We start from the raw sequence: 26,199 nt of genomic DNA on the forward strand, positions 1-26,199 counted from the left end.
CTGATGTTATTATTTTTTTACTACTATTATACCTCCTGTTATGAAGGAGTTCCACATTTAGGAATTAATTCTAATTATTAATTAGATTTATTAATTAATTAATAAATAATTAATTCTAATTATTCCACCTGAATGGAAGTTTCTGTGATTCATAAAAATGTACATGTATGTTCCTTACACTTATGCAGGAGTTGTTATCTGTGTAGGTGTACTCCCCAGTTTGAAATTTTTATAAACACTTATATACAAAACTCTAAACATATTTTCTGGTTTTTATTCGCATCACATCAAGAATCTATTTTTAGATAGGCTCAGTCATTACGCACCTTACTTTGGCTCAGGTCATGATCTCAAGGTTTGTGAATTCGAGCCCCACATCAGGTGAGCTTCAGGCCCACTTCAGGTGAGCACCAGCCCGCTTCAAGTAAAACACAAGCCCCACTTTGGGTGAGCCCTGCTTCTCTGTCTCTCTCTCTCTCTCTCTCTCTCTCTCTCTCTGCCCCTCACTTAATTGTGCCCTCTCTCTCTCAAACAAAACAAAACGAAACAAAAAACACAAACAAAAACAAAAGAACCTATTTTTAATGACAGCATTCCAAGTATATTAATTGCCTTGCAAATACAAATACAAATGCAAATACAACTCATCAGAGATGAGATGAGTCTCTTCTATCCAAAATTGTGTAAAAGAGTACTAACATTACTCTTTGTCTATTCATGTTAAACTCATGGACAAAAACATAATAGAATGACATTTCTTTTGAAGACTTAAATGATTAAATAATAAAGGTTTAAAAGATAGTACATCAAAGGTGACCTTAAAATGTACACTAAGAAGAATTTGAAATGGATGTCCTTTTCTAGATCACTGAATATTGATTAGCATTCAAGTCTAAACTCTTAGAAAAGTGTAACTGTGCTCTATTAATAGGAATATAAATGAAACTGGATTTCCTTTGGGAAGATTAATTCATAATTATCTGGCCAAATTTTTTTTTGCTAGATTTAAGACATGGACACCTTATTTTCTTTCTGGTACACTGTGTAGAATCTTGGCATTGAGCCATTCCTGAGAATGGATGTTCACATTTATGAAAATCACAGGATTTAGTTTGATTCATCAATCTCCTATTAAAATATGTTTCCAAGACTGCAAATATATAATATAAATAAATAAGTGAATAAATAATGCCCTCTTTTCTTTTAAATATTATTGACAATGGTAATGGCTGCCAGCAGAAATCAAATAGATTAGAAAAAGAAAAAAAAATAAAGTCACTATGGGCTTAAGATCAAAGTAATGGTTTAGAGAATCTAGAACTTATTTTTAACTGACTGACTAGTCACCTTGGTAAAATCATCTAAATCTTTTTACCTCATCATTTCCTTTGCCAGTTGGACTCCATGGAAACTCATACTGATAAATAACACCAGACTTTTGTGATCTAAAATTTTAGTGTACGTACAGCTATATAAGGGGTCTCAAAAAGCTATTTCTATTTTAGAACATATATTTTTGAGTCAACAAGTTTTGTGTACTCATTATCAGCTGTTGGATTGAGCACAAGGAGTGAAAACAAAGATGAAGTGTCATAAACCTCTGAAGAATCCCCTACCTAATGTATGAAGTGCTTTAAATGGGCCACAAACTAGCTTAGTTCAAATCTCCTGTTAAATGGAAATTCCAACAAGACACCATTTATGTTTGTATTATCTAGCACACATGTTTTCAAAGTTAACTGGTAATGTAAACTACATTTTATCTACCTGAAAGAACAAACATTTTAAGTACACACTTACACAAAAAGCTAAATCCATAGATCATATTATAAAATAAAAATGTTCAAAAATATTATGCAGAATTACAGTTTTGAAAGCGACTTTGATGTTAAATAAGTTAAATACTTTTCTTTGGTAGAAACTGATGCCCATAGAAGTTATTTATGTGCCTTCTCCAAGGATGTAAATTTGTTAGTGGTAAAACAGTAGTCAGGATTCTTACCTTTTAGGTTTTGATTACATTGTTTATTATATGTCATTAACATATGAATGAGAAGTCTTAACTGTTGAAATATTCTGGAAGAACTTTATACAACCACTTTCAATGTCATATTGAACCTGAGGGAAGACATTTAAAATATTTCATAATTCAGTCTATCCATAGATCATTTTAGGTTCTCTACATACTCATGTTTTTAGCAGTGAGTTATCGTTTGCATTACCTTTTATCTGTTATACTTGTTTCTGAAAAACAGTTTCTAAATAATGGACTTCTGATGCAATTGGGAGGAAGTGTAATTTTCATAATTGAGTATTACATGGACATTCACTTATTGCAAGGCCTATTCTTGCCTTTCTTGCATTATCTTTTAATACCGTCTTTCAAACCATTCACACTAAACATCAGAGGCTAATTGTAGTTTCTGTCCTGTAGACTCTCCATTGGCTTATAATGTGCTCTATGTCCTCTTTTTCTGATTTAGGTATTGCTTACCTCCAGAGAAACCTTTCTTGGATATCTCTGCCATGGTGAATGATTTCCTTCACACTCTGTGTATTCTATATCTCCACTCTAGTATGTTCTATACAGTGTCACAGTTGCCTGCTTATTACCTCTTTTCCTACTAGATGGTACATTCTTGTGCCGTGTTCACTGTTATATCTTCAGCAATTGGCTCAGCACATAATAGGAACAAAATAATTATTCATTTTTATTACATGACAATTGAGATATCAACATTGCATTTGTAAGGAAGTATTAATATATTTAGAAGGAAGGCTATTTTCTTTCTGGTATCATCCATATGAAATATGACTCTGTGCTATACATCATTGAAGCATATTTTCAATGAAAGAAAATAAGAGAGATATCTAAAACATTGAGAGAGGTAACTAAAACATCAAGACAGATATTTAAAACATGAAGAGGAAGATAGATATGTAAAAAATCAAAAGAGGTATCTGGTCTCATTTCATGGGAGGATTTTTAGAAAATCCCTGAATCATCTGAAAAACTGCATTTATATTCATGCTTGGAATCTACATTTTTATTTTAGATTCAGCATTTGTCTGACAGCACTTGTAAGGGAAAGGAGTGGAAAAAGAAGTATACCTCACATACTAATTATTTCTGCTTCTGTCAGATCATTTATACTATGGATTACTAAGAAATAATTGGAATTGAAAGCCACCTTAGAGTTATTGTACTCAACTCCATCAATTAGCAAAGGAGGAAACTAGATTAAATAAGTCTCACAGGATCAAATAGCTGGTTTGTGGAGAGCAAGGACTAGAAGCTTAGTCTCCTCTTTCCCACCTTGGGCATCTCATACCCTAGCACATATACAATAGTAATAATAGGCATGTTTTTAGTGTCCTAGGTCTCCCAAATCTGTCTACCCACGTGGAAGGATCTTGAGTTTTATAGTAAATGTGGAAAAGATGTGAGTCTAGGTGTTTATTACTCTTACAGATGGGAAAAATCCTTAGAAGGTGAATATATTTCTACTTTGAGAGCCATAGTTAAAAGAAGCTGTGTTAAGAAAATGAGATTTTCTAACTTATATTTAGCATTAAGCTTTGTGTAAGCAATCTTGATATTTATTAATTCACTCATTTACTGAGAACCTACTGTATACAAAGCTTATGTTAGGTGCTAGAGAGTATCTAAGAACAGAGGGAAGATCCTTTACACAAGTAAAATTCTTTCAGGCTAATGTAGAAGTAATAAACACTTGTTGTTAATTTAGAGTACATGTCACTCTTTAACTATAATATTGATGTCTCTTATTGAATATAGGATAATTTCCATAAATATTATATACATCTCTCTATTAAAATATTAAACACATATACTGCATGTGGCTTGTATATACAAATTCCTTGTGTTAATTTATTTTATTTTTAAATTTTATTTAAATCCAGTTAACATAATAGCATAATAATATTTAAGGAGCAGAATTTAGTGATTCGTCACTTACATATAACACCCAGTGTCCATCCCAACAAGTGCCCTCTTTAATGCCCATCACCCATTTAGCCCATCACCCCTGCTACCTCCCCTCCAGCAGCCTTCAGTTTTGTTCTCTGTACTTAAGAGCCTCTTATGGTTTGTGCCCCTCTCCATTTGTATCTTATTTTTCCTTCTCTTCCCTATGTTCATCTGTTTTGTTTCTACAGTTCCACATATGAGTGAAATTTAATGATATTTATCTTTCTCTGACTTATTTCACTTAGGATAATACACTCCTTGAGTTTAATTTTTAGATTCTTGGCAATTAACACATATATTGTCATGATAACACTATTTGTATAAATTTTCAATTAGTTAGTAATTCATTAAAACCACATATAAGACACTGAAAGCCAGATGCTATTTTAAGGGACTTACACTTTCCTATACATGTAAGCATTAAATGAAAGTAAATTAATAGCTGACTACATGTAAGGTAGAAAATAAACATAGTTAGGAGGTTAGAGAAAAAGATTTCTTCCTTGAAGGGTAGTTGAGAGGATCCTTGTTTTTTTTGTTTTGTTTTTATTTGTTTTTGTTTGTTTTAGAAAGAGTGAGTTTGAGCTGGGCCATGAAGTACGACAAAACTCTGAGTACTTATTCAATAAACATTTACTAAAAGCTGCCAGGTAAAACAGTGACTCACGTCATAATACCAAGTTATGTTTCTTGGGAAACTAAATCTTTTTTGCCTCGTTTTTTGCAAGTGTAAACTGGGGATAACAGTCATAGCTGCCTCGCGGGTTGTTGTAAAGTACAAACTCTTAGGAGGTATAAAGATCTCAGCTCTATGCCTGACACATAGAAAGAACTCAGTGAACATTTGTGTTTGATTACTATTCACTCTTGTAAGTATAGGGACAGTACAAAAACAATCCAGTTGTAGGGATCGGCCTGAGCTCTAGGAATGACCTGTGGGCTTCAACAATGTCATAATGTAGCAATAGAAGTTTCTAGCATGGGGAAGGGAAAAAACACATAATATGAGAAGTAGAGGAAGCAGGTGCTAAGGAGGGAGAGTAGTGGGTGGGGATAAGAGAAGAAAAGAAATTTTGTGGAGAATATACTGGTAGAGCTCAAGTAGTCGCTTGTATTAATTAATGAGATTATTGGTGTGTATCAATTGATTGTCCCCACTAAGGATCTTCTACCCCTTATTAACGCAAATAACTAACGTACAAAGTTTCCAAAACTTCTGGTATAAAGTGAGCTTTTCCAAAGGCTGATGCTGCTGAGGGCCAAGTAATTACAATACTGCAAAATCATATATTGCCTACAGAATAGGGCTGCAATTTCTTAACAAGGTATGTAAATTCCTCTAAAATTTTTTATTCTAATGCCTGATGTAAAACCATGTATTTATTCTGAAAATGTCAAAGGTCTTCTCTGTGTTGGGAAGACTATTGGGAAATGGATTTAGAGAGAAGGAAATGTTAGGAAGATGTTGAGGATCAACTTAATAGAAGTCCATGTCTTTCATATACATTAACTCATTTCAATCCTTACATCACCCTCTAAGGGAGACTTTCATAGCAATTCCACTTTGGAGATGAAAAGCATGGGTGTTCTGAAAGATGACACAAGATAGAACAGGAATTTGTGTTCATTTATTTTAGCTATCAGTCCTGTGCTCACACAAATTCCTTCCACAGTACTTGTGAATCCAAACAAGCTGGCAACCTCTCCATCATCTAAACAAATTCAAGTTCAAATGGGGCGATGTGTGGACTATAGATATTGTCAGCAGATAGTACAAGTCTGCTGCTGAGAGGAGAGATAATCATTAACATCAGTGAAGATGGCTAAATTCACCTGGTTTCAAATTTCCTTATTTATTTATTTATCTATTTACTTATTTATTTATTCATTCATTCATTTATTCATTTATTTTTTTAATATGAAATTTATTGTCAAATTGGTTTCCATACAACACCCAGTGCTCATCCCAACAGGTGCCCTCCTCAGTGCCCATCACCCACCCTCCCCTCCCTCCCACCTCCCATCAACCCTCAGTTTATTCTCAGTTTTTAAGAGTCTCTTATGGTTTGGCTCTCTCCCTGTCTAACTTTTTTTAAAAATTTCCTTATCTAAGTGGTGATTGAGATAAGAAAAAGTCTGCTTTGTTGGGACACATTAATAGTGAGTCCTTCTCAAATCCTGGGCCAGCAGCAGTAGATTAACAAATGTGAATAGGGATAAAGAATGGACCAATGAAATTGGTTGGTGAATGGCAGATGCAAGAGATAGCAGAAGAGACAGGTAGGCTGGAGAAAGAGATAGAAACCTTTCTAGAAATAGAAAGAGAAAAAGGGAAATCAAGTGATAGAATCTCACACAATACAAAGAGACAGATGAAGTAGATATAGTCCAGAAACTAAAGAACCATTGTTAACCTATATAGGGAAGGTAATATTCCTATAACCTAACCAACATGTCTCTCTGAGAATCCCCTCAAGTATGCAATGGCGTTTGTAAATAACCCCAAAGAAAAAAAAAAGAGATTTTCATATGTATATTTCAGAGTTTAAACTCAAGTAAGTCTATAATGGTTGGGACAAGGAAAGGTGATGGTCTTGAAAGATCCATGCTCACTACAAAGGAGGAGAAGGGAGAGGGAATAAAAGGGAGGGAAGGGACGAGGGGGTGGGAAGGAGAGAGGAAGAGAAGAAGAGATAGAGGTTTGGGGGTCGGTGACTGAAGATAAAGAGTAATGGAGAAAAATGGGCATAATATGAATGGCAATAGGTAACTTTCAATACTTTCCACTTTTCAGTACTTTTTGTTTCCATTTGCCAGAATTAATGTAGTGTAGTATAGTAGATTTGGGCACTGCTGATTGATTTTATTGATTTCTAGTTACAGAATGCAGTCCAGATTATTTTGCTTATTTCTATTTCAGTTTCCTTCTCTTGTAATTTAGTGTAGTTATTTTATATCAGTTTTATTGCTTTAATTTTTGAGAATTAAACAAGCCCAGCCTATGTAAGTGCTATACATAGAACTGAAAAGGCAAATACAAATGCTACATGCCATTTTCTTTTTATTCCTTTACATGTTGAAGGGTAGATAAACCAAGTATAAAATAAAACTGAAGCTGAAGTAAAATTACCAAGTGATATACAGAAATAGTGTGTGTAAACTAGTGGAATAATTTGTTACTTTTGAACAAATGAATCAGGAAGAGATTTGTAGAGAAAACATCAGCTGAGTGGAATTCAAGGACTGGAGAAGTGAAGGGAAAAGCATTCCGTGTGTAAGTGGAGGCACAGAGATGATTAAGACAGGAAGGAGAGACAGAGCTAGTAATTCTGTTTGTCAAGTGACTGGGCGAGTAAAAAGACACAATGGGAAATGAGACTGAAAATGTGGCTTATAGACAGATTAGAGAGGGAGATGAAAAACAGGTAGTGTAGTTAGACTTTACTGTAGGTAAGAGGGGAGACTTTGCAGACCTTGGAGGAAATGCATTACTTTAGTGGAACTGTTTTTTGTTTTTTGTTTTTTTTGTTTTTTGTTTTTTGTTTTTTTTTTTTGAGAACAAGAGAGAGAGCCAATAAGGGTCAGAGAAAGAGAGAGCAAGAGAGCGAGAGCGAGAGTGAATCTTAAACAGGCTCCACACGCAGCACAGAGCCAATGTGGGGCTCAATTTCATGACTCTGAGGTCGTGACCTGAGCAGAAATTGAGTTGAATGCTTAATCAATGAGCCACCCAGGCATCCCTAGTGGAACTGTTCTTTATATATGTCACATATTTGATAATTTAGAAGTGGCAGTGGGCACAGGGAAATTTGAAGAATAGTTATTCATTCAGAGGTATTTGCTCAAGTCTTGGAAAAAAGTACTGCTTTTCTTTTCCTTTAATGTTTTAAGGTACTTTGCAAAACAGGTTTGCGAAGAACCTAAACGAATAAATAAAATAAGTTAATCCCTATATGTTGCTTCCATAAATTGTTGCCACATTCTGAATTGTTTTCTGCTAAAACATCTAACATTTAATGCAAAAATGGATTAAAACTAAAAAAAACAAATAGACAAAACCTTCTGCAGTAAAGTTATTTTTAAAATGTGACTTTACTTACTTATATTAGGAATATATAGGTTTGGACAGATTAAGTAATAAATGTGCAATCAGAGGTGAGCCAGCCTTGACATCTAACTCTAGCTTCTAATTATGTCTGATTGGAAATCATAGTGTTCTCACATTGGCACTTTGTGTAAAATGATTCTTACAAACCCTTTTTTCAGTTCCTTCTTAATTTCCTCCTTGGTATTGAAACCAACTGGTCTTTGTGTTTTGATGTCTATCCATCCCATTTCCAATACTTCCTCCACTCTGCCAAAAGGATCATTCCCATGGCATACAACTTTCTTATTGCCCCTGCCCTTCTTTCCCATAAAACGAATGCCTTTCATTACTTGCAGTTAAGTGTAAGGAAGCTAATATTGGTCATGGGCTTATAATATTAATTTGGAAAAGTTGATGTCAAAGAGTATTCATCTGGGAAGAGGCAGATAAAGGAATTACAACACAATTGGAATAATTCAAAGTCTGATCATTCTATCATAAACTGCAGCAATAAAAGAATATAAAAGTATATAATAATGTGCAAATATATCTGTAATGTATTTAGTTTGAAAAAATGTAAAATCATATCTACCATATGATTTACTTATAATTTACATTATTTCTAAAGTATGACTAAAAGAATCAAAACCAATATACTAACAGCTGTTATTTATATATGGTAGAGATTTCTAGGTAATATTTAATTTTTATGGGTTTTTTTTGTATCTATAGATTTTTAACTCAGGTTGTTGTAATAAATATTGTTTTGTATTTAGAAACAGACATTGGGAATTATATATTATAAAAATCCATTCAAATCATATGCCTGTAGAAAGTATCATCTTAAAGCAAAACTTCTATTTCCTGAGTTACTTGTTCTTCTGCTTTTATTTGGAGAATGCTGTGAAGACTATTCCCTCCAACACCAAATTGATAGCTGCTGCTGTGCTGTGTGCATTACTCCTCACAGATCCTCACTGTCTGATACAGTCACAGGTTGCAGAACATCCATAAGCACTGAAAGGCACAATCCCTCGAGAAACCTGATTTTTTAGTAAGGTTTTTCAAGGAACGTCCCTTGTTTTCTTTTTCTTAGCTCTTCCTTTTTTAATTCTCCCTTCCCTTCAGATACTGTTTCCCTGGAGCTTTAAGAAAATTGCATTTTTTTCCTCTGCAAAGTGCCCTTTAGAGAAGAGTGAATTTGCAGGACCCTGAGTGTGACAGCATCTGTCTTCTGCAGCCCCTAATAGTTTAGGGCAGGATTTACCTGCTGCTACATTGTCCTTCCATTCCCATGAGTCAATAAAATTCAACCACTGCCATAGTGAAGAAAGTTTTTTCCACTTGAGTTTGGGATGGAGATGAGAAGATCTTTAGTCCTTCAGGATGATCTTTATGTTAGGGGTGAACAAGGTGCCAAGGAACTTTGTGTAAAGACTGAGTTACGGAGCCCAGTCATCTTGCTCAGCCTTCTCTGCTGTTCTCAGTCCAGTGTCTTGCTCACTTGGATTCAAGACTTGAAGCCTAGCCTCCCTGGCAAGATCTTTGACCCTTCAAGTAGGGTTTGTTGTTTTATTGTATTTCCCTGATTTCCCTTAAATTCCTATTAGCTCTTTTGTTGGCTACAACTGAGCTCAATCTCTCTAGTCTGACTCAGACCCATATCAGAGTATTTGTTCTTTCAGTAAGTAGGATCTACTGAGAATCACTTTTCTGCTTGGAACTGCACTAAATTCCTCTACCCACTATTGTGAAGTTGAATCCCTGGAAGGTAGAGCTCAACACCCATTCAATGACCCTGCTTAGAATAAATACGATTTATAGCATAAATTTTACTCTAACATCTGCTTTTGCTTCTTCCCATAGGTTTTAGAACATTGTGTTTTCTTTTTCTTTTGTTTTGAGACATATTTTGATTTTCCATTTTATTTCTTATTTGGCCAATTGCTTGTGCATTAATGTGTTAATTAATATTTATGTATTAAATATTTAATATTTACACTGAAGAAATAAAACAAAAATTATCGAAGAAAGGTCATTTTTTTAGTGACAATAGTCTTCTACTACTTATCCAAAGGAATATCTTGGAAACATTTCACACTCACACATTTGTTCTCGGAGCTCAGATTCATGACAGACCATGTTACAATGGGCTGTTCTTTACACATAAACTGAGTTCATAAAAATTTAGCCCTTTAGAAGATAAGAGAACTGAAGTAATATAGATCAATCTTTTATTTTATAAATGGAGAAATAAAAGTTCACAAACTGAATTATTGCCTCTAGTGTGTCATTCTCTAACATATATAAACTGCCTGAGGTCAGCAACTGCATTTTGTTGGACATTATATTTTCAACATTTAGTTCAAGATTTATTCACATTTGCTGAATGAATGAAGAAATGTCTTCACTGTTACAGAGAGGTAGAAATATGAATGATACTAGAATCTTAGACATCCAGATAAATGCCGTCTCCACAAAAAGTAGGAACCATTTATTAAGGGCTTACCTGAGTGATTGAGTGAAAGATCCTATTTACATTTACATATAATATTTTGAAAATTGTGCTTAAAATAATTGATTACCTTTTTTAATCCTGTATTGATAGGTATTCTCCATTTTACAGGTTGGGAAAGTGAGACACAGAGAGATTAAGTCCCCTCCTGCAAAGGTTACACTTCCAGCAAGTGATAGAATTGAATTTGAATTCCAGTAATCAGAGACTAGAGTTTGTATTCTTAATCTACACTCTGCCTCAACTATGTTCAGAGCCATAAAGTAAAGGCCTTCTACTGTGGATGATGAGAGCACCCATCAAATTGCATTTTATTCTTGAAATAAATAGGAAAATTTAGGGGTTTTAAGTTCAACTTTTTATATGTTGTAATGTGAGAAACAAAATTAATTTCATGAAAACCTAAGTGGTACCAGAAACCATGCCTAAAATTGAGATGATATTGCTTTTCATCAAAAGATTATAGGGCAATTCACCTAGCCACTGAAAATCTATCATTTCTAAGTGAGAAAGCCAAATAGAAGTGATAACTTTTCAGCTGAATTAATTTTTATTTCATACTTCTAATTTTGTCCTTTAGAAGAGAGTAAGAGTAAAAATTCACTTTACTTGGAACAATTTATAGTTGCATTTAATTTTGAACGAGGGTGAAGATGAAGGGATTGATAAAAGTTTAATTTTTCTGACTCCGATGTTTCCCACTTGGAATCTTTAGCAATACCATTTCATATCCAGATTTCTTTGATGTTAAAATTATTTTTAGCAGATATTTGTTTACTAAGGGTAGAGTAGATTATATGACAATAATTTAAAAAATTGAATACAGGAATATGATCACCTCCAAATATAACATACAAACATTCTCAAAAGAGCATCTTCTGGAAACCTGGTAAAAATACATTTTTTCAAAGAAAACATTCAGTGTGCCTACTCAAAGAAAGATTTAAAAATAAGTAATGCAGTGTTGGAGACATCAAGCAAAGTGATGCTTGGCAATTTAGAAGGATAGGGTGACAGGCATATAAAGAAAACTGGCAGCTGGAAATTGGATTTGAATATGTACACTTCCACTTGTTGGCTATGTGACTTTTCTTTTTTTTTTTTTTTAATTTTTTTTTCAACGTTTATTTATTTTTGGGACAGAGAGAGACAGAGCATGAACGGGGGAGGGGCAGAGAGAGAGGGAGACACAGAATCGGAAACAGGCTCCAGGCTCCGAGCCATCAGCCCAGAGCCCGACGCGGGGCTCGAACTCACGGACCGCGAGATCTGACCTGAGCTGAAGTCGGACGCTTAACCGACTGCGCCACCCAGGCGCCCCTGGCTATGTGACTTTTCTGAACCTCAGTTTTTTTTTATCAACAAATGAGACTTTGTCTGATATGGATTAAACAAGCAGTGATTTATAAAAGGTTAATTATGTGAATATAAACTAGAAAACTATATGTCTAGAATTTTCAATATCCATGAAACCTCCCTTTTGTTCTTGCTACTTGAGAGCCTCTGCCATATAAGATTCATGTAGGAATCTTTTTTTTTTTTTAATTTTTTTTTTTCAACGTTTATTTATTTTTGGGACAGAGAGAGACAGAGCACGAACGGGGGAGGGGCAGAGAGAGGGAGACACAGAATCGGAAATAGGCTCCAGGCTCTGAGCCATCAGCCCAGAGCCTGACGCGGGGCTCGAACCCACGGACCGCGAGATCGTGACCTGGCTGAAGTCGGACGCCTAACCGACTGCGCCACCCAGGCGCCCCAGAATCTTGATAGATACTAGAAAAAGAAGATAATGTGCTTTAGGATGTTGTCTTTTTTCGTGTGCAGTGTTCAAATAAAATACTTAAAATTATTTGATTAAGAGCACTGGTGTGGAAACCAAGTATGTGTTTACCCAAATTTCTGAACCGTAGCACTGTCTTGACCTATCTTTCTTCAATTTGCACTTGAAACTGAGTCACTCACTAAGAGGCTTGAAGCAGTTTCTTATTAAGGTTGAGAAATGTAAAAATTAAAAAAAAATGAAGTTAGAAGAGATTCCCTTTTTGTCAGTCATGACCTTTTGCTGTCTGATTTAGTCTGAGAGCTTTCCAGTTGGAGTGCCTACTCCACCCTTGAGAGGCCCGTGCGTCTATGTAAAGTCATTTATTTCTGAAATGCACTTGCCTCCTTTCATGTCTGGAGGGGACCATCTTTCCTCTGGCCCCAGTGAGTATGATTTAATTCTTTTTGGAAAGCTCTTTGTTTAAACCTCAGTGGAATACTATAAGGAGCAATATTGAGTCTCTTAACTCAACAGAATATTTTCACAGCCTTCTGCAAAACATTGCCCCTTGGTGGAGTATCATTAGCCTTTTACTCTGAGAGTTTCTTAGATGCATGTAACAAGTTGTAGGTGTTCAATAAATATATGTACTGCCAAATTGATCCTGTATATTTTCCATCTCTCTTCTTTTCAGTGCCTTAGATAAGAACTTCCACATAATATTTAGTAGTCTTTTGTTGAGTCAAATAGAACCACATATGTATATTGACCACTTGCATACTAGTCCAAAAACTAATTGAAAATATAGCTAATTCCACATATACTTCCATTTAACATTCATTGAGTCTTAATGGTGTGACAAGAATTCTGTTAATCATTCAGAGAAATGAAATAAAATATGATTTCAGTGTAAGATGATCCTACTCTAGATGAAGTAAAAATTAAGCACACCCACATAATGATTATGTAATATGACTATATGATAATGTTAATGAACTTCATGTCAAGAAGTAATGTCTCTTTTGGTGTATTCAAAAAAAAAAATCGAAACAGCAGATGATGTTTCTGGAAAAGTAGTCTGTGCTGAACTAAATAAAGTAGGCCTGCACCCTGTAGGTGAGCAACAAGTAAGTGCAAACACATTTGGTTGTAAAAGAGATTGACAAATTGGGAACTAGATTGACATATTGGGAACTAGTTGATAAAATGTTCTTGGGCTGAATCCATGGTCAAAACATTCAGAGGAGTAGATTAGATCAGGAAGATTATGGTCTATGAATAACCTTCAGTTATAAACTAAGCACACGTATGCCTGTGTGTGTGTGTGTGTGTGTGTGTGTGTGTGTGTGTGTATGGAGGTACTAACTCTGTTATTTCTAAAAAAAGATTGTTCTAAATGAGGAAAGCATGACAGTTAAGTAGACAATTTAGGAGGCAACAATAATTTTCTAGGTGTGATATCATAAAAGTCAAACTGAAAATTTTAAATTAGTATCAGTGAAAGTTGAGATGAAAAAATAAAACAAACATTTTTTTAAATGGCCTACAACAATGGGTCTCAGACGAGTGGTCTGAGCATCAAATTTAGAGGTACTGAATCTGAAACTCTGGGGTCGGGGGAAGAGATAGCAGTTTGTATTATATAATAAGCCTTCCAGATGATTCTGATGTATTTGTAAGTTTGAGAACTATTGACTGAAATTTTGTAAGAATTGTAAAGGTTTCTCTTTCTGTGTCCTTCAAAAACTTATTCATCATATATTTATTAACATAATTCACTGACTATAAGATACTACTAGTTTTAAAATTCAGTGCTATTTTATGTATCATTAAAAATGCTACCAGTTAAGCCAATTCATGCTATCAATTTTAAGATGCATCCCAACTTCAGAAGTGTTAAAACATAAAGTATGTATCTTAGAATTTATAAAATATGTTGTGTTGACTGCCATAAAATCATACTGAATAAAAGAGGTGAAGGGGCGCCTGGGTGGCTCAGTCAGCTAAGCGTCTGACTTCAGCTCAGGTCATGATCTCGTGGTCCGTGAGTTCGAGCCCCGCGTCGGGCTCTGTGCTGACCGCTCAGAGCCTGGAGCCTGTTTTGGATTCTGTGTCTCCCTCTTTCTCTGACCCTCCCCCGTTCATGCTCTGTCTCTCTCTGTCTCAAAAAAAAAAATAAATAAACGTTAAAAAATTAAAAAAAAGGTGATATTTCACAGATACATCAACCTATTTTAAAAAAATTTTTAATTTAAATATTTTTTAACATTTATTTATTGTTGAGAGACAGAGAGAGACAGAGCACGAGCAGGGGAGGGGCAGAGAGAGGGAGACACAGAATTCGAAGCAGGCTCCAGGCTCTGAGCTGTCAGCACAGAGCCCGACACAGGGCCGGGACCCAGGAACCACGAAATCATGACCTAAGCCGAGGTCGGATGCTTAACTGACTGAGCCACCCAGGCACCCCTACATCAACCTATTTCTATGCTTATTCTCATCAAACTTTGAACCACAACTACATATTCATTTCCATTTATTTAATTTTGTTTTAACCTCAGACGTCACGTTTCTACTCTTTTCACTAATAGGTTATCTGAGTCTAAATTATTGGAATCTACCTCTCTTCTTCCCACTGAGTAAAAAGGATAGAAATGTTTAGGGCATTATATTTAGGTTTTAGGAGTACTTAATTACATTTTTCAGAACTGAGGAACATTTTTTTGGGAACAAAGGCAGGTTTCCCTTTGAACACGTATCTTTGTACCCTACCATCAGTGTATCGCTCCAGTTACTGCAGACATAATCAAGAATAAGACATGATACACCTACATTTCAGGAGCTCCCACAATGTCTGGTAGTGATCTTCGAGGTGTTTGGAGATGTCTGGGTCACATAGAATTTTGCAAGCACATCTGTCTCCTAAAAGTTCAGCTCTTACCCTCTCTGCGGGGGAGTACATGGCCATCCTAAACTGGTATTTTCCCTAAAGTTTTCTCCCATTAACTTCTGGGCCTTGCTCTTTTTCTTTCACTTCCCTTTGTCTCTTTTATATTCTGTACGGGTCATTCTCCCAGACAAGAAGCAGCCCAGACTTCTGAATTTGCTGCACTACATTTTCCTCAGGCCTGAACTAATTTAGTATGGAATGGGAAATACCTACAGGCTGCAGCATATGAATTTGGGAATAATCCGAGACAGAGTAAGTGGGGAAAAATTAAACCAAAGTATGGGTATAGTCTAACTAGACAATCAATCCTGAAGGATGGAACAAGAAACTCTAAATACAAGCACTGGGATAAAGAGAGAAACAAGTTAGTTGAGGAGTCTGTGGTAGACCTGAGCCATGGAGGGCATAGCTGCTGGTGCTGGGGCTGAGCTACCTCCACTCTGGTAAGGTAAGATACTTAGATGAAAGTTTTATAGCCATTGTTACCTGAGAAGGTGACCCTGAGCATAAATAAGTGATTTGCCTAAGTTCTCTAGGTTAGTCAGCAGCTTAGCCGGGGCTCCTGACCAGGACTTTTGCCCCACTGCCCAGCAGCATTATCCCATGGGCAACACTAGTATGATTGTAGAATATTTTCCCAACAATTGCTAATTTATCACAGAGATCTCGCAGTTAAGATATGTTAAAAAGTGAAAAGGTGTTAGTTAATCAAAAGCAAAACTACAGTGTTTTAGTATGGATTTTAAGTATGTAAAAATAAGGTAGGGTTACTTATTCTCTGAGAATCACTTTTATCTCCTAAAATATGGGGGAGTGATTTCTTCACTCCGAATGCTTAAATTTCTCTTGTACAAAAGAAATCCCTCAAAACAAACAAACAACAAAAAATAGAAAAAGAAAAACAATTTATAAAATATAAATATGTTATAGAAACCTGAGATATAATCAGTATCATTATCATCATTAAACAGGAACTAAACTAAAGTTTTGCTTGGGTTGAGTCACCCACATACAGACACACACACACACACATTCACACTCACACTGACACACACACACAGTTGCCCCTGGTGGTGTTTTTAAAGTAGTTTCTTCTGTACTGTACTAGTGTGAAGTCTATCGTGTGCCATTTATTAACATTCTGAATCTGGTAAGTTCGTTAAGCTCTTTATTTTATTTGTTTGTTTATTTATTTATTTATTTGTTATTTTAGAGAGAGAGAGAGAGCGCGCACACAAGCTGGGAAGAGGGGTAAGGGGGTGGGGGAGAGAGAGAATCTCAAGCATGCTCCATGCTCAGTACAGAGTCCAGTGTGGGACTTGATCCCACGATCCTGGGATCATTATCTGAACTGAAATCAAGAGTTGGACACTCAAACAACTGAGCCATTCAGGGCCCCCTCCCCTTCTTAAATTTTCCATTAACCTCTCTAAAGCTTAGTTTTCTCATCTGTAAAATAGTAATGGTACTAGTATCTATACTATAGAAGGTTATTGGGGATTAAATAAGATAATATAATTACTGTTTAATATATCATCATTAAAGTCCTAAAATTTAGTCTAATGCCATGGCTATTAGAAACCACACATTTGGTGGAAAGCACAATATATAGCATTTGGCAACCATCTGCTATACCTTGGCTGGAGTTCTAGGTATTTGAAAAAAAAATTATCTTATTGGGTATTCACAGCAAATCTTCACATCGCCTATTAATGTCTTTATTTTATGGATGAGCAAATGAAAGCACAGAGAGTGTCACTCACTTGTCCAAGGTCAGAGGCCTATAATTGGAAGAGAAAGGAGTGGAACACCAGTCATTATGACTTCAAGGCCCTTGCTTTTTCCACAGTGTACCCTGACTGAGGGACAGCATAAAAGGGACTAGATTGGTTAGTCAAGGACCTGCTACTGTAATTAATTTTCATGGTTGTATTTTTGTATTTGTCTCAGCTTCTTTCATTCTAAACCTAACTTAGAAGTGTTTCTAAAGAAAGAGAAAGCTTGGTGTTAATATTGCTCATACTCGCCGTGGGAAGAAGCCTTTTCCTACATAGGAATGGTAATTTTATTTCTGCCCTTAAAATGAGAAATAGGTCAACCTACTTACTTATTGCATTGCTTAAATCATCTTCTGGGGTTTTGGCAGTTTAAGGCTTATAGGTCTTTTCTTGGCTATTTTCCTCTAAATCTCTTAAGGGATCATAGATATTCTATGCACATCCAATCAAATATTTATTAAAGAATATATAATATAACTGTAAATTTATTGTAACATTTTTCTTCTAAGGAGTTCAGAACCCTATGGCATAAATTACCTCATTTATCTTCATATACATTCCCAAGGGAAGAGCTTGGTAGCATTATCAGCTCAGATTAAGAATAAATGGGCAAGTATAAACCAGTTGTTCAGTTAGTCAGTCTATCATCAGGATTGACAGGGTTTCCTCTATTTGCAGGTAACTCTGCTGGAAGCAGTAGCCATGCTGTGTTCAGGGGAGCAACATGTCAGAGCAAGGCTAGTCTGGATGAAAACTGAAATGGCTCAGGAGTGCCTCAGTTCACCTTGCTCTGTTTATCTGCTTTTTTGCCCAGCTAGTGACTAAACAGTAGCATAGGTCCTTGTTTCCATTTGAGAAGCCATCAGCCGTTGTTCTGTCTTATCACCTCATACTTCAAGCCTCAGATGAGTCATTGTTTTAAGACCTTTGATTTTTGTAAAAATCCCAAAATGTATTCATTTAATATATTTATCATAAGGACTCAATCAGAGACTTAATTAAAAAAAAACAAAAAACAAAAAACAGAAAACAAAAATGACACTACAGGTTAGGATACAGTCCTATGCAGAAATCAAGGAAAGGGCAGACCATCTAAGGGAAAACTAAAAAGACAACACAAGGAGAGAGGCTGGATAAGACAGCGTTCTTGTCTGGAGACCTGCTTTGAGTAGGTTTCTTGCAGATACTTTTTAAGGGTTGTGGGCTTTTTTTCAGGGCTCAGCAGCTTGTATGTTCAAAGGGCTATCAATGTTGGGTTCTCCTAGCAGGCTCTGTATGGACAGCAGGAGGATCCTGACAATCATACAGGATGGGCCACTTGTCCTTCAGGATGTTAAGCAGATGTTACCCCAGGTGTGCACAGTGGGGTGGTAGCAGGGTGTGAGGAAGTGCACTGTGGGTGCATTTTAAGGTTAGCCACCGGAAACTCCAAGAAAAGCTTATACCTCAGATCTTCATATACTCTGTCAGCTGCTCCATGCATGGCCTCTGTCCACTTAAAATGGTTGTCTGATTCAGGGAAGACAGGAATTCCTGTGTTGCCAGACATCATCAGGGTCATCAGCTCCTGCTGTAGCCTCTTGCCCATGGAGTGGCCAGTGCCCTGGCTGGGCTTGGCTCCTTTGTGGGCAGCAAGCAGTGATGCTGGTGGAGGCTGGGTTGTGGTTCTGGGAAGCCATCCAGAAGGTGCTGGCAGGGATATGAGAATTCGGGGAGCACCACCACAGGACTGCAGGCCCACCTGTCTGCTTACAAGGCTTTCCTTGATGCTCAGCAGAGTTGATCATGTCTGTGTCTAGACTTGTGGCAGTTAGATGTAGTGAATATATCCAGTACAATATATTGAATTAATGAATGAATTTTGTGCGGATCTTCTCTAAAAAGCCATGGGCTTCTGGGGGGCAAGAACTGTTTTCTCTCTGAATCCTCAGCACATATCACAAAGCGTGGCACAAAATGGACAAAATCAGTTAAGTAAATAACATAGGGAACTAGAAAACATATTTAATGTATGAGGATCAGCCTACAAACCTATTGCTTCAGATTATTTTTGCTTCTAGTTTCTATTTAATCACGTTCTTCAGTGGGTTGATTTTCCACTTTAAATGGCATCCTTCAAATGTTATTTTTGAGCCTTCCTCTCACCATGTATAAAAAGGGGAGAGTGATACTTATTTGTTCTTTATGGGATGCTGTGGGAAGCAAATAAAATAAGCGTATGTATTAGTTTCTAGGGTTGCTGTAACAAAGTACCACAGCCTGGGGGCTTAAACAAGAGAAATTTATTTCCTCATAGTTCTGGAGACTAGAATTCTAAGATCAAGGTGTCAGCAGAGTTGATTTCTTCTAAGATACCTCTCCTTGGCTTTTAAATGGCCATTATCCCCATCTGTCTTCCCTGGTCTTTTCTCTGTGCACATCTGTGTCCTAATCTCCTCTTCCTACAAAGACATGAGTCATTTAGGTTAGAGCCTATCCTTACAACCTCATTTTACCTTAATTACCTCTTTAAAGGCTCTATCTCCAAATACTGTCACATTTTGAAGTACTAGAGGTTAGGACTTCGACATACGAATTTTGTGGGAGCACAGTTCAGCCCATAACAGTATATAAAAGGTCTAATATGATGCCCAACTCGTAGCTGTCATTTACTCATGGAATTATTATTACTATCACTTTTTGTCAAAATTTTCTCATATATCACCAATAGCTTTACTTCTTCTTGTTAAATTGTTCCTTTGGTCTCTTGCTCAGCTTGCTTGAAAAGAAAAATAATACGTAGACAGGGCACAAGCAATTCCAGCATGAAGTGCAAAGTAGAGGGAGAAAGATGAAGAATTATCCTAAAGGAAGGAAGCCTCTGAGCTCATTTACAGATTTAGCAAGAGCTTGTCATAACTGGAAAAAAGGATGACCGAGACAAAGAAGGTGATGCTATAAATGGTGGCAAATATTTTAAGAAGAAAAATGAAAGCATGTGTAGGTATATTTGGCATTCAGGGGAAGTGGCAGGGAGTAAGGGCACCAACCATGAAAGGTATTACAGAGGAACATTCCATGAAAACCTGGCAGTCAAATTTTGATGGGAAAAGAGTCATTAGCCACATGTCAACCTTGTGATGAGTTTCAGAACCGTCTTGCACGCAATCACCTTCCATTCAGTCCCTGATGTCTTTTCTTCTTTCCATACCTCTATTTTTCCTTTGCTTTCTTCTGCAAAAATGAACTGAATCCTTGTTAAACAATAGTTATTGACAGAGTGCAGTGGTGTATACAATGGTAAATTGGATCCTCAAGGCAATAAATGTGTAGATATATATGCACATTACATATATATATATGTGTGTGTGTGTGCATTATATGTATATATAACATATATATACATAATGCAATATATATATATATACATAATACAATATACATACATATACATAATGTGTGTGTGTATATATATATATATATATTTTTTTTAATTCTTATTCTTTGTGGTAGCTATATGAAGCCTTCACAAACACTGAATTAATGAATACTGAACTGTTGTTCCTAGGGGAAATACATACCACACACACCCACATACACATGCAGGCACATTGCATGTAGATGGTAACCTTCAATCCTAGAAATAACTTGTACTGGTAGATTCTATTTTCTTAAACTTTCAACAAAGAAATCGAGGTTCAGAAGTCTTAAGTTGCTTGCTTAGGCCATGCTACTAAGAGATGCCATAGATAATTGGAATTCAACCCCCATCCATCCAGAGCTGGAATTTTATATACTACACTGAACTTTTACCTACCATCTTCATCTTCTGGTCATATAAATGTAAATATAAATATAAATATATTTATATATATATTCATAGAGAGATAAATATATATATTTATAGAGAGAGAAGGGGGAAAAAGATGACCGCATATATCCAAATATATGAATATATGTTTATGTATCTCTTTATATGTAATTACATATACATATATATATGGTATAACTTTGTATCTGTCTATATATCATATACATAAATGACTAAACAGCAATTTACAGATTGATGAACAAAGGAAAGCTGCAAGATGTAAAAGACTTAGGGTTTTTATTGAAAATATTGTGTAGTATTCTACACAGAAGAGTGGTTATGTATACTTCCATATATAATATCCCTTTCTTTTGATGAGCCAAGAGCTATTCTAGGCCTTTCATAAAAATTACCTTTTATAATAATCTTATAAAAGAGACATTATAATCTTAATTATAATACTGGAAAACTAGAACTCAGGAAAGTAAACTTGTTAGAGACTGCACCGCCAGTAAATAGTACAGTTGAGATTGGATCCAGGTCTCTGATTCCAGTAGTCCAGACCAGTGCACCTCATGATAAGTGGATGTAGAATAGCACCTTCTCAGATGAGATCTCTCCCTCGACCTCTGTCTCAAACATCCTCATCCTGAAATAACAAGGAATGGCAATCAAAGAAACTAGAATTTGAAGAGGACAAAATGGGTGTTGTGTTAGGAAGGCAAAAGCAGAGAATGAATGGTGAATAGGCATCCCAGTGTGATATAAATCTAAAGCTAGAGAGGGTTTGCAGAGAAGGTATTTCTGAGAGGAGTGTTTGAAAGACAAACGAAGATTTAGAAGTCAGTTGGTCAATAAGAAAAAGAAGATGGCTAGCAGATAGAACAGTTAGGGCAAGAAGGCAGGGAGTGAGACAGCCCTCTTGGAAGTTGAGCTATGGGACATTGGGTGTGGGAGAGCATGTACAACTGACTGTTCTTGGCTCAATAGGAGTCTGGGGTTTGGTGACACCAAGAGATATGTGGTGAGTATGGAGAAAGCAAGTGGGTAGAAGTGGGGTTTAAATGTTAGGATACTAGGTTTGGATATTTTCTCAAGGCAGTAAATTACATTATTATTTAAATTTTAAAGTGAGCAAACTAACCTCAAACAGCCAAAGGATTTCAACAGTTTGCCATGAGGAATTCTATTTTTTTTATGTTTATTTATTTATTTTGCGCTCGTGCGCATGTGCGCACGAGAGAGAGAGAGAGAGAAGGGGGGGGGGGGAGAATTCCAAGCAGGCTTTGCACTGTCAGCATAGAGCCTGATGCCAGGCTTGATCTCATAAATTGTGAGATCCTGACCTGAGCCAAAACCAAGAGCCAGCCACTTAACTAACTGAGCCACCCAGGTGCCCCAGAATTTCTTATTAAGGAATATTGGAGGAGGTACAGTGTAAATCCCAGAAATCTTACTCTAGATCTCAAATTTTACTATAGAATATATTCAGTAATAATAATTAATAGTAATAGTATAATAATAAAGGTTCTTACTTTAATAAAGGGAAAAAAAAGGATGTATATACCGTCTCAGTGAAAACCCCGAAAATACCAAGTATGTACCAGGGTCTGTTGCCTGGAAATTATACCTGTAGTTTCCAGAATTGCTTTGCAATGCCATTAATAGGGAAGAAATTAATGACATAAAATAACATAAAATAGACTAAACAAAAGCTTCAATTTTCATAAAGTTGTGGTTTGAAACATTTTTAAATCTGAAAATACAATGTTAGTTCTCCTGGACTGTGCTTACTGTGACATTGTCATGTTTTGCTTTCATTTTCCCATTTTCTCAGTCATGGTGAAATTCTTTCAGTAGTACTTGAGGTACTAGTACTTATGTAGTAGAGAAAAGCATTCCCAGTCCTCAAAGAGCAACATGCAAAAGCCAATACAAATGAGCCTCATGGACACATGGCCTACAACACACATGTATTGTACCAAGTAGGTAAGTTTTAATATGCCAATGATGTCATATCTGAGATTAGGAGGAAGAAAGTTCTACACTCTCCGAAGGACTCTCCGTTGCAGTCCCGCCTGGATCATCCATCTGTATATTAGCATTGCATAACATTTAGGCCTCCATGCTGAGCAGCTCCTAGAACCCATAGCTGCTTGCTTGGAACAGGAATTCTTTCTGTTGTAAATGTTAATTAAAAATGACTGTGAATAGATCGGGGGGAATTAGCCAACAGTATTTCATCCAGAAATGTATCCATTACTTTATTGCTTTCATTATTTAAATTGTGACCTTTTGGCAGAATATTGTTTAATAAATAGGTCAGTATGTTGAGGACATGGATGGGTTGCTGCTACGTAGTGGATACGAGCCAGGCTGTCTGTCAAGTAACTGAAGAGTTAGGCCCAAATTTCCTTGTATTTATATATTTATATATGCTTCACCAGTATCTCTATACTTAACCTTTATGTTGTTAAAAGCAGCATAAATGTTAAGAAAAATGACTCAGTTTGAATTTTGACTTGCTGCTTGCTGGTTGTGAGACATTTGACCTCAAATCTCTGAGTCTGTTTTCTCAGCTATAAAGGGGAAAGCAACAGTGCCTACTTTAAGCTGTAAAGATTATATAGGAATATATTTCACTTTAAAATTATTGCTAGTTGTACTTGTTTTTAAACTACCCTAGTAATGGGGACCCTGGGTGGCTCAGTTGGTTGAGCGTCTGACTTCGGCTCAGGTCATGATCTCACGGTTCATGGATTTGAGCCCTGCATTGGGCTCTGTGCTGACAGCTTGGAGCCTGGAGCCTGCTTCAGATTGTGTGTGTCCCTCTCTCTCTGCCCCTCCCCTTTGTTCTTGCTTTGTCTCTCTGTCAAAAGTAAATAAACATTAAAAAAATTTTTTTTAAATCTAAACTATCCTAGTAACAAAAAAAATGTGCTGTCATAAAATTCAACACTTTATATAGTAAAATTTAAGAATCTAATTCCTGAACTTAGAAACATACACTTGAAGTGTACCATACCCACAGAATTCAATACGCTGAAGTTTTAGATGAAAAGTAAGCATATGTGCACTAGATTTTTTTTAAAGTAATAGACTTTTATTTTTAGAGCAATTCTGAGTTTATAGAAAATTGAGAAGGAAGTACAGCAGTTCCTCACAATTTTCTCTATTATTAAAATTTCACATCGGGTAGTACAGTTGTTACAGTTGATGAGCTAACGATATGTTGTTATTAACTAAAATCAATAGTTTATACTAGGGATTCTGTCTTTGTAGTGCTGAGAGATGGACTGGCTGTTGTGGGTCTCTGAAAGTCAGGGCGAACCTGAGTTTGTGCAACTCTCTGACTCACCCTACTGCCAAATCAAAGGGTGCTAAGGGATATGATGCAAACTCAAATGCTCAGCCCAGCAGTAAGTATTGTATTTGCAGGAATAAAAGTAATGAGAAAGAATAATTCCCTCTTCTGAAATATTTTCATGCCTTAATAATTCATTTAATTAATATTAACATAGTACTTACCATAAGCCTGGCACCTTGCTTGTCATGGAAAAGATAAGAACTGAAGACCACTTGGTTAATTACCTACAGGAGATTAAAAATCTTTTTGGTTGCACACACAGGTAAATAGATAAACAGGGCATTACCAAGTATTGAAACAATGGCAAAACTGGGGGTGTCCCTAGGGTATTAGGAGCATACAAAAATGGGCCAGCTGAATGCCACTGAGGGGGAGGAGGAATCATTTTCTCCTTCCTGTACTTCCTCCTCCTCCTTCTTCTTCTACCCCTCCCTTCTCCTTCTCCCTTCTTTTTCCCCTTTCTTTCTCCCTCCTCCTCCTCCTGCTTTTCCTCCTCCTCCTCCTCCTCTTCCTCTTCCTCTACCTCTTTCTTCTTGTCCTGTACTCTGGGTTTTCTTGAGTCCCAGTGAGGTAGTTTTGAGGCCTGGATAGTCTTTGATGCTCCCTAAGTCTGTAGCAAACACAATTCTTTTTATGATTTGCTCTCTGCTTATATTGTATTCCTTTTTCCTGAACCCTACTTGCCTTGCGGGTTTAGTTGCCAGTTTCTGAATCACTTACTTGTCTCTCAACCCAAAGTAAAATCTCTTTTAAGGATGACTGTGTGTCCCACACATTGTATCTTTGGTGCCCAGCAGAGGGCTCTGTCCTTAATAAGTGCTCAATAAATAAACAGGGGAAGAACATGGCATGTTATGTTAAAATATGCCACTGAATTTATAACTATGCCCACACAAGTTAACTGAATTAAGCAATTCTATCTCATTCCAAGCAGATATTTTAAGTAAAGTAGAACCCTATTATCATCTTAAAGACATCTGCAAAACTCATCCATTTAAAACTTTTTGGAAACAGTGGAAGGTAGGAGATGGTAATTTTATTTTATAGAAGGGAAAAGGGTCTATACATGTATGTATACTGCATTCTAATAATATTCCCTGAAACATAATGCTTACTGCACAGTGATCCTAACGAATAATAGGAAAACCACAATTTCGGATAATGAGAGAACTGGGCTCTAGCCGTAAGGACACCGTCAGACAGCTGTGTAATCATAAACACGTTGCCAACCTCTGGATGTGAGTTCTCTCCTCAACACTACTAAGGATTCACTCAATGTTCTCTGCAGTATTTTCCACTTTAAGTGAAAACAATAATGATTTGAGTATTGCCTTCCTAAAGGCTTCCCAGTATATATAAATAACTAATAAAAAGACAAATTAATTTTTTAGATTCTTGAAAATTGAATAATTAATGCTTTGTACTGATGAACATTGTATATATTTTAAGAGAGAAGATTCGGAGGAATTTAAAGCATTTACTGCCCTGTTCTAATGCTAGAGAATATTTGGTCCCCCTCTTGTACCTGGCTCTGTGCTTGCACCTTGAATGCAGCATAAGTATAGGATACAATGAGATATCTTCCTATTGCCCGTAGCCAGCCTGGGACGAGACTGATATTGGATCAGGTTCTTTCCCTATTCAGAATCCTTTGATGACTCTTTCCTTATAATAGTTTTACAAGCAACGTTCTGCCTGGTGAGGTATTCCTCCATATGAAAATAAACTGATTTGTCCTTATTCAAATAATTTAGGGAAATGCTGTGTATCCTTCTTGGAGAGTCACAATGTGCCCTAACTTATGAGAGGCTTTGAGAAGTCCTGCAATTCAGAAACCTGCATCATTTCCCCGTATTTTCCCTTTATTACTTCTTCCTTACCATCAGAACTTCGGCAATGTCTCTACATAAAATGCTCATCTTCTGCTACTTCCTTTTACCTAGGAGTTGGCTAAATAAGCCA

At 36.3% G+C, this 26,199-nt stretch overlaps 1 protein-coding gene and 1 pseudogene across 4 annotated transcripts in view; one reads left to right on the plus strand and one right to left on the minus strand.

Annotated features, from left to right (window-relative positions):
* The window catches only part of TENM4 (teneurin transmembrane protein 4), a 2,911,279-nt gene that overhangs the window by 47,441 nt on the left and 2,837,639 nt on the right, over positions 1-26,199 (plus strand). The gene's annotated exons all lie outside the window — the stretch shown is intronic.
* Positions 17,791-18,759, minus strand: LOC123601095 (annotated as a pseudogene).

This window comes from Leopardus geoffroyi, chromosome D1 (assembly GCF_018350155.1).
Source record: "Leopardus geoffroyi isolate Oge1 chromosome D1, O.geoffroyi_Oge1_pat1.0, whole genome shotgun sequence".
NCBI lineage: Eukaryota > Metazoa > Chordata > Mammalia > Carnivora > Felidae > Leopardus > Leopardus geoffroyi.